The sequence below is a fragment of the Vicia villosa genome, linkage group LG5 (genome assembly GCF_029867415.1).
Source record: "Vicia villosa cultivar HV-30 ecotype Madison, WI linkage group LG5, Vvil1.0, whole genome shotgun sequence".
NCBI lineage: Eukaryota > Viridiplantae > Streptophyta > Magnoliopsida > Fabales > Fabaceae > Vicia > Vicia villosa.
This window is the reverse complement of record NC_081184.1, coordinates 141,264,983-141,274,635: the sequence shown is the minus strand read 5'-3', so window position 1 is coordinate 141,274,635 and position 9,653 is coordinate 141,264,983.

The following is a 9,653-nucleotide window of genomic DNA, read 5'->3' as shown; positions in this document are numbered from 1 at the left end:
TCACTATCTGAATGTTTTTAACAAATGAACAAAGTGTAAACAGAAAACAACACAGGAAAATTGTTAACCCAGTTCGGTGAAAACACACCTACATCTGGGGGCTACCAAGCCAGGGAGGAAGTCCACTATAAGTAATATTAATTCAAGGTAATACAACTCAATATTACGCCTCTCACTTAATATCTACCCAATGCAACTTCAATCTAAACAACTTAGACCAGAGATCCTACTCACTCCCCCTCAATCACAGCAGTGATGAAAACTAACCGACGAATAACAAAAGAAGACACTCTTCAAAGACACAACTTGATCTTGCTTAAAAGCTTTGATCAAGTACAATAGTACTCTTGCTTAAAAGCTTCGAGTACCTCTTACAACTCAAAACAAAAACACCTAGACCAAGACAATCATCATGATGATTGTTTGGCTTACAAGAAAACTAGTACACAGACGAACAACACAACAAACTTCTGGACGACAAACCCTAAAAACATACATCCAGCAGCTTCTTCATTTGTTATATATAACCTTGCAGCAGCTGGGCCTTGGATCCAATATCAGTTTTAAACCTAATTAAAACCATTTCCATAAGGCAAAGATCCATCGCATAACATTGTTCTGAAACAAAACAATATCCAAAGTTTCCAAAAGAGGCGCGCAAAGGCTTAACAGATCAAATAACCAAACACGAGCATAGTAAAACACAACAGCTTCGGATGTCATGACATCGGTCTTGACATCAGGTAAAAGCCTGCACAAGAAAAACTACAAGAAAAACTTCAAACCACTGCATGTCAAGACATCAGGTTTGACATGATAAAGACACTATTTGTTTTACCAAAAAATACAGCCAATCAATAACATCTACAAACTCCCCCTTTGGCGAATTTTTGGCTAAAACAACAATAGATGATACCATCAGAGATCAGAGTACACGCAGCAGCCAATAGAAACAAGGATCCAACAAACAGATAGCCAACAACATCAACATAGTACATCCAAGGAACCAAACAGAACCACACCAACAACTAGAAAAAAAAAACAGCAACCACACCAACAACTATATCATCATCTATATCACTTCTCCCCCTTTCTAGCCACAAAAGAAGCCAAACAACAGATGAAGATTTACACTTCAGAATCATTCTCCTTACTCATCTCCACATCATTGGAGCTACTAGTTCGGGCATCAGCATCCTCACCCTCCTCAGCCATCACTACCAACAGTATGATCATCACCACCATCAGCAGAGTATACTTGACATTCAAGAGAGTAATAGTGCTGGTCCCACAACCAATTAATTGCTATAATCCTTCACAAAGATAAATGCCTAGTTTGCTTCTTAGATTTTCAAATTGATTTGCATCCAAGGCTTTTGTGAAAATATCAGCTAGTTGAAGGTTTGTAGCAACATGTTCCAAGACAATTGTTTTATTTTCAACAAGATCTCTAATGTAATGATGTCAATGTGCTTGGTCCTGCTATGCTGAATAGGATTCTTCGAAATGTTAATGGCACTTAAATTGTCACAATATAGTGTCATGACATCTTGTGTGACATTGTATTCTGATAACATCTGTTTCATCCAAACAAGCTGAGAACAACTACTTCCAGCTGCAATGTATTCTGCCTCTGCAGTGGACAGAGACACACAATTTTGTTTCTTGCTGAACCATGAAATAAGGTTATTACCCAAGAAGAAACATCCTCCTGAAGTACTTTTTCTGTCATCAGCACTTCCTGCCCAGTCTGCATCACAATACCCAGTGAGAATGGGTTCACACCCACGAGAGTAGAGCATTCCATATTCACAAGTACCATTCACATATTTCAGGATCCTCTTGACTTGATTGATATGGCTGGTTTTGGGTTCTGCTTGATACCTGGCACATACCCCAACAGCAAAGGCAATATCAGGTCTACTGGCTGTAAGATACAGCAGACTTCCTATCATGCTTCTGTATAGACTTTGATCAACACTGGTTCCCTTTTCATCTTTGGTCAGCTTCAAATGGGTAGGTGCTGGTGTCCTTTTGTGAGAAGCATTTTCCATTCCAAACTTTTTGACAATGTTTCTAGCATACTTGCTCTGAGAGAGAAAGATTGAGTCTTCCATCTGTTTGACTTGCAGCCCAAGAAAATAGGTTAATTCTCCAACTAGACTCATTTCAAATTCAGATTGCATCTGATCAACAAAATGTCTAGTCATCTTGTCTGACATTCCACCAAATACAATATCATCCACATAGATTTGAGCTATCAGAATCTTACCTCCTTCATCTTTAACAAAAAGAGTTTTATCTATCCCTCCTTTCCTGTATCCATTGCTAATAAGAAACTCAGTTAGTCTCTCATACCAAGCTCTAGGGGCTTGTTTCAAACCATAAAGAGCTTTTCTTAATTTGTAAACATGATCAGGATGATTTGGATCTGCAAAACCTTTAGGTTGTTCTACATAGACTTCCTCATTCAAATACCCATTCAAGAAAGCACTCTTCACATCCATCTGGTATAATTTGAATTTCAGAATACAGGCAATTCCTAACAATAGCCTAATTGACTCAAGTCTGGCAACAGGGGCAAAGGTTTCATCAAAGTCAATTCCTTCAACTTGGGTGTATCCTTGAGCAACTAGCCTTGCTTTGTTTCTGATAACAGTTCCCAGTTCATCTGACTTGTTCTTGTAAACCCATTTAGTTCCAATGACATTAGTACTTTTAGGTCTTGGTACCAGCTCCCATACTTCATTTCTTTCAAACTGGCCTAGTTCTTCCTGCATGGCATTAATCCAGAACTCATCTGTTAATGCTTCCTTGACATTTTTAGGTTCAATCTTTGATACAAAACAAGAGTTTGAGACAACTTCTCTTGACCTTGTAATAACTCCACTGTTGAGATCTCCTATGATAAGTTCTTTAGGATGATCTTTCTGAAGTCTTATAGAAGGACTCTTGTTAGGGGGTTCAGTCTCAGCTTCTGTGATAGTGGGACTGCAATCATCTTCTCTTGTAGACCCTTCTGCTGTAAGATCCCAGAATGTTCCGACATCTTCTGTGACATCTGCTTGATTGTGAATATCATCAACCACAACATTTATGGATTCCATTATTGTTTTGGTTCTTGAGTTGAATACTCTATAGGCTCTACTGTTTGTAGAGTAGCCCAGAAAGATTCCTTCATCACTCTTGGGATCCATCTTCCTCCTGTGATCTCTATCAGCAAGAATGTAACACTTACTACCAAACACATGGAAGTATTTGACAGTGGGTTTTCTTCCCTTCCAGATCTCATATAGGGTGGTAGAGGTTCCTTTTCTTAAGGTGACTCTATTATGGACATAACAAGCAGTATTCATGGCTTCAGCCCAGAAGTAGATAGGAAGATTCTTAGCATGGATCATAGCTCTTGCTGATTCTTGAATAGTTCTATTCTTTCTTTCAACAACCCCATTTTGCTGTGGAGTAATAGGGGAAGAGAATTCATGATGTATTCCTTCAGAGGAGCAGAATTCAGCAAACTTTTGATTCTCAAATTCCTTTCCATGATCACTTCTGATTCTCACAACACTATTCTCTTTTTCTCTTTGAATTCTTTGACATAGGTCCTTGAAAACATCAAACACATCTGACTTTTCTCTGATGAAGTTTACCCAAGTGTACCTGGAGTAGTCATCCACAACCACATAAGCATATTTCTTTCCTCCAAGACTTTCTATTTGCATTGGTCCCATCAAGTCCATATGTAGAAGTTCAAGAACTCTGGAAGTAGTCAAATGTGTAACCTTTGGATGTGCCATCCTGGTTTGTTTTCCTACCTGACATTCACCACATATTTTTCCTTCATCAATTTGTAGCTTAGGAATTCCTCTTACAGCTTCCAGAGAAATAATTCTTTTCATACCTCTTAGATGAAGGTGACCAAGTTTTTGGTGCCACAGCTTTGCTTCTTCTTCTTTAGAACAAACAGTAGAGTAGCTGGATTCATGAGACACCCACAAGTAGCAGTTATCTTTGGATCTGACACCCCTCATTACTACTTCCTTTTCTTTATTAGTAACCACACACTCATCTTTGGTGAAATTGACTTGGTATCCTTGGTCACATAGTTGACTGATGCTTATGAGGTTAGCTGTCAGGCCCTTGACCAACAAAACACCTTCTAAATTTGGCACTCCTGAACAGTCTAATTTTCCAACTCCTTTGATTTCTCCTTTAGCTCCATCACCAAAGGTTACATAACTAGTAGAATGACTCTTGATATCAACAAGCAGATTCTTGAGTCCAGTCATGTGTCTGGAGCATCCACTATCAAAATACCAGTCTTCTTTGGCTGAAACTCTAAGAGATGTATGGGCTATTAAAGCCATACTTTTAGGTTTCCATTGTTGCTTCTGGATGGGCATGATCTGCTTAGTTTTGTAAAAAGGAGCTTGATCTGGATATCCATATAGTCTGAAGCAAAAAGGCTTAATGTGTCCAAATCTTCCACAGTAATGACATCTCCATCTTTGAAACTTTCTCTTCATTTCACCTTTCTCGTGATGTTGAGTCCCATGTTTTGACATCGGCTTCGACATCTCAGCTTCAGGTTTAGTTCTGCTACTATCTTGGACATATTTCTTTGCACTAACAAATCCTATGCCAGACATATCTCTTGAACTTTTTCCAACCTGCAAGATCTCCTCCAGCATATCCGTGCCATTGTTCAACATTTTTACTGATTTAGTCATCTGATCAAGTTTGGATTGTAACAGGATAATTTCATCATTCAGTTCAGATATAGTCTCATTAAGCTCTTTGTTATCAGCCTCCAACTGGGCTATGTATTTCTTCTGCTTTTCACCTTGTTGACATACTTCAGCACTTCTGATACAGAGCTTTCTGTAGGAGGTTGCCAGTTCTTCAAAGGATAGCTCATCTTCACTAGAGTCTTCATCTGAGTTGTAAACTCCAGTCAGAGCTGTGACATGTTTGGCTGATTCTTCTTCAAAATCACTCTCAGAATCTTCATCAGACCAGGAGACTGATAATCCTTTCTTTTGTTTCTTGAGATAGGTAGGGCATTCCGCTCTAATATGTCCATACCCTTCACATCCATGACATTGAATCCCTTTACTGTGATTGTATTTTTCTTCTGGTTTATCTCTTCTGCCAGAGTCATAAGATCTACTGATGTCAGATGAGATGTTCTTGACATTAGGTCTTGGCTTCTGATCCATTCTTCTTATAATTTTGTTGAATTGTTTGCCAAGCATAGCTATAGATTCAGATAGATTCTCTTCACTACTTTCCTCTACTTCCTCTCGAGAGTTGGACACAAAGGCTATGCTTTTGTTCTTCTTTTCAGAGTTTTCATTGATTCCCATCTCAAAGGTTTGAAGAGATCCAATTAACTCCTCTACCTTCATACTGCTGATGTCATGTGCCTCTTCTATAGCTGTAACTTTCATATCAAATCTCTTAGGTAGGGATCTAAGAATTTTCCTCACCAACTTTTCATCAGACATTTTTTCTCCCAAAGCTCCTGAGGTATTAGCAATATCGAGTAAATTCATATGAAAATCCTTAATACTTTCATCATCCCTCATCCTTAGATTTTCAAATTTTGTAGTTAGTAGTTGAAGTCTTGACATCTTCACTTTGGAGGTGCCCTCATGAGTAGTTTTTAGGATATCCCATACATCTTTGGCTAGTTCACACTGGTGAACCAGTCTGAATATATTTTTGTCAATTCCATTGAATAAAGCATTTAGGGCTTTAGAGTTGCCAAGCGCCAATGCCTCTTCATCTTTGTCCCAATCTTCCTCTGGTTTAAGAGTTTTGTTGCCATCTTTATCAGTAATAACAGGATGTTCCCATCCTTTGTTTACAGCTCTCCACGCTTTGCTGTTCACAGATTTCAGAAAAGCCACCATGAGAGGTTTCCAATAATCATAATTAGAACCATCCAGAATGGGTGGTCTCATTATAAATCCACCACCTTCTTTGTCCATCGAACCAAAAAATACTTTCCCTAGATCTCACCCAGTAAAAACAGGCAGGGTGCCTGCTCTGATACCAATTGAAATTCTGGACTCAGACACGCGATGTCTTACAGGATGTCACGACATCACTATCTGAATGTTTTTAACAAATGAACAAAGTGTAAACAGAAAACAACACAGGAAAATTGTTAACCCAGTTCGGTGAAAACACACCTACATCTGGGGGCTACCAAGCCAGGGAGGAAGTCCACTATAAGTAATATTAATTCAAGGTAATACAACTCAATATTACGCCTCTCACTTAATATCTACCCAATGCAACTTCAATCTAAACAACTTAGACCAGAGATCCTACTCACTCCCCCTCAATCACAGCAGTGATGAAAACTAACCAACGAATAACAAAAGAAGACACTCTTCAAAGACACAACTTGATCTTGCTTAAAAGCTTTGATCAAGTACAATAGTACTCTTGCTTAAAAGCTTCGAGTACCTCTTACAACTCAAAACAAAAACACCTAGACCAAGACAATCATCATGATGATTGTTTGGCTTACAAGAAAACTAGTACACAGACGAACAACACAACAAACTTCTGGACGGCAAACCCTAAAAACATACATCCAGCAGCTTCTTCATTTGTTATATATAACCTTGCAGCAGCTGGGCCTTGGATCCAATATCAGTTTTAAACCTAATTAAAACCATTTCCATAAGGCAAAGATCCATCGCATAACATTGTTCTGAAACAAAACAATATCCAAAGTTTCCAAAAGAGGCGCGCAAAGGCTTAACAGATCAAATAACCAAACGCGAGCATAGTAAAACACAGCAGCTTCGGATGTCATGACATCGGTCTTGACATCAGGTAAAAGCGTGCACAAGAAAAACTACAAGAAAAACTTCAAACCACTGCATGTCAAGACATCAGGTTTGACATGATAAAGACACTATTTGTTTTACCAAAAAATACAGCCAATCAATAACATCTACAGTTTATGATTACAATAAACTTTTTCAAAAATCTTATTATAATCATACCTTTCATTAATAACTATAACTATAAGTTAATTTCTGAAATAATGTCCGGTTAAATTCGTTGAGCCAGATATGTCAGAAATAAACTTTTTTAAATTATTTTTCTGGTACTATTTTTAATTGAATATTTTTCAAAAGGTTTTACGTGTCAACGAAAACACTAAGTCTCTTGATAGCGGGAAGTTCTCCAAAAGTATGAAAAGCTGGAGGACTTTGTACCAGCCATTCCAGTGTGGTTAAATTTTGTTCAACAGTTCAAGGAATGTTCGCCCTTGTTATGTTATTTCCACTGCTTGAAGTGATTGTTACAACCACGAAGAAACGACGAATCCCAACTTCGGATATATAAGAGCCAAAACTGCTAGGTTTCAAACCAATAGAGCGAAAGCGTGAGGATTGTACCGGATAGTAAAAATAGGACATTAATTTCTAAACATTGTCAGAGCACTTTAGAATTAATTAGGATTTGTTTGGTTTTCAAAGAGTATTCCTTAACTTAAATGGGTGAACGAGAGTAAAATCCATGTGGTCTTGAAATATAGTAGAGATCAACAGAACGAGAGTTGAGACTAATGTTTTCAAACTAATATTTCCTTCGGAAAAGTGATTTTAAAACACAACCTATGCCAATAATTTATTGAGTTCCAGAGAAATGATTATAAATTACATTCTGGTCTCCTTTAATTAATATATTCCCCAAATCCAATTATAGCCTTAACTTTAGTTTTAAGTTCCCTTATTGCCTAAAAATATAATTTACTCTTAGATTTACAAAGCGACTATAGATAATGGTGAAGTTGATTATTAAATCGTCTTAGGATCGATGATCTTTTATAACTATAGTGATAAGTTCGTTCACTTATGGATTAGCACCCATCAATTGATTTCAATCATATTTATTAAATTATAATCAAATACTTTGATTTATGCATGCTGAAATATGGATCTAAAAATCAATCTAGAAATGCATAATTGATGAAGAGACTCAATGACATAAAACCAAACCAAAAGCTTAATAGACAAACAACAAAACTATAACCCTTGAGGTATCAGAGACATGCAATGCAACTTTAGCCTTCCATTTTTTGTATGCTTGACATGCTTGCAATTATAATTGAATGGACTTTAAGAAGAAGTGTGATCAATGGTTTCATCAATTTGCTTGTGCTCCCCCTGAAACATTTCATAAAGTACACAAAGCATAAAGCGCATAAATCAAATTTAGACTCACATTACAACTTCTCCTTATTTGATAAGATAAAAAAGAGATAGATACTAATGAGTCTAAATGCAAAATAACCAGCAACATAAATGATAATTCAAAGAAACAAATTAGCTATACACAAATAAGAAGAATATACAATATTATATGATATATTACAAAATACGAGGATAGACATGCTAAATGCAACAATATGAGCATATAAACATGCATCTACTTAACACAAATACCTGATCAAAACATCTATGAATGGAAGAATAGATAATGCATGAACAAACAAAATAATGTTCAAATGCACATAATTAACATGATGCACATAGAAAGATTTTAGAATGCAAAAAACAAATAGTCATACATTAACAAATTAGAAATTAATGAATGAAATGAAGAATGTAAGAATAAACATATAAAACAAAATAGAAAGAATGATATTACAAGATATAAGAGTTGAAAATCCTGACAAATAAGGTTGGTTAAAGTATATCTTACTACAAGAAAATGTAAGTTTACAATATAATACAAATAAAAAATGAAATGAAATATGGTCTAAATCTATTTAAAACTCAAAGACAAGTGTTGCGGATTTTTGTTAATTTAGCCATCAATGTGGCAACTCTAATTTTCTATTTTATTTTGTTAGAAAAAATAAAATCTCCTCCCAAGACAAAATCAATAGAAAAATAACACATTAAACATTTAGGTTCTAGCCTCTTAACAACTACAACTACATTATACCTAACATATCTCAACAAACCCAACAACATTGGAATTAGGGATGAAAAATTGTGGTGGTCAAATGAAAGTGTTCAGAGTATACTTAGAGTAAAAACGAATTGTTTTAAGAATGCTCAAAATTAACGATTTTCATGAAGTTTTGTAAAACATTTATTTTAATCTTTCTCTTTAACATATCAAATGATTTTTGATTGATGTTAAATTTTATATACATGATCTATATGATAATACCTTTCAATCCAATAATAGGTTTTGTTATACTGATATGCAATAGAGAGTTATCAGAGGTGTCATGTTTCTAAGTGTGACACCTTGATATCATTTGATCCTCTGTGTATGTGTGTGCTTTCTTATAATTTTTCCATGTTTCGACATTTTTACACCTACACCATTCTTTAAAATAATTGTTTTTTACTCTAATTTTAGTCTGAACACTTTTATTTTACCAGCTTTGCTATTCTTACACCCTTTTTTACACCACTACCTACATCGTATACACTGTTTATCGTATTTATACAGTGAACAATATTTTTTAATAAATATTTTTTTTAAAAAAAATATTTATTTTTAAAATTTATTTTATAATACAAATATAAGATTGTGTCATTAACCAACTTCCCAGTTGTATTAACCATAAAAATATAAGTCAGTAACCAACTTTTACTTATAATTTA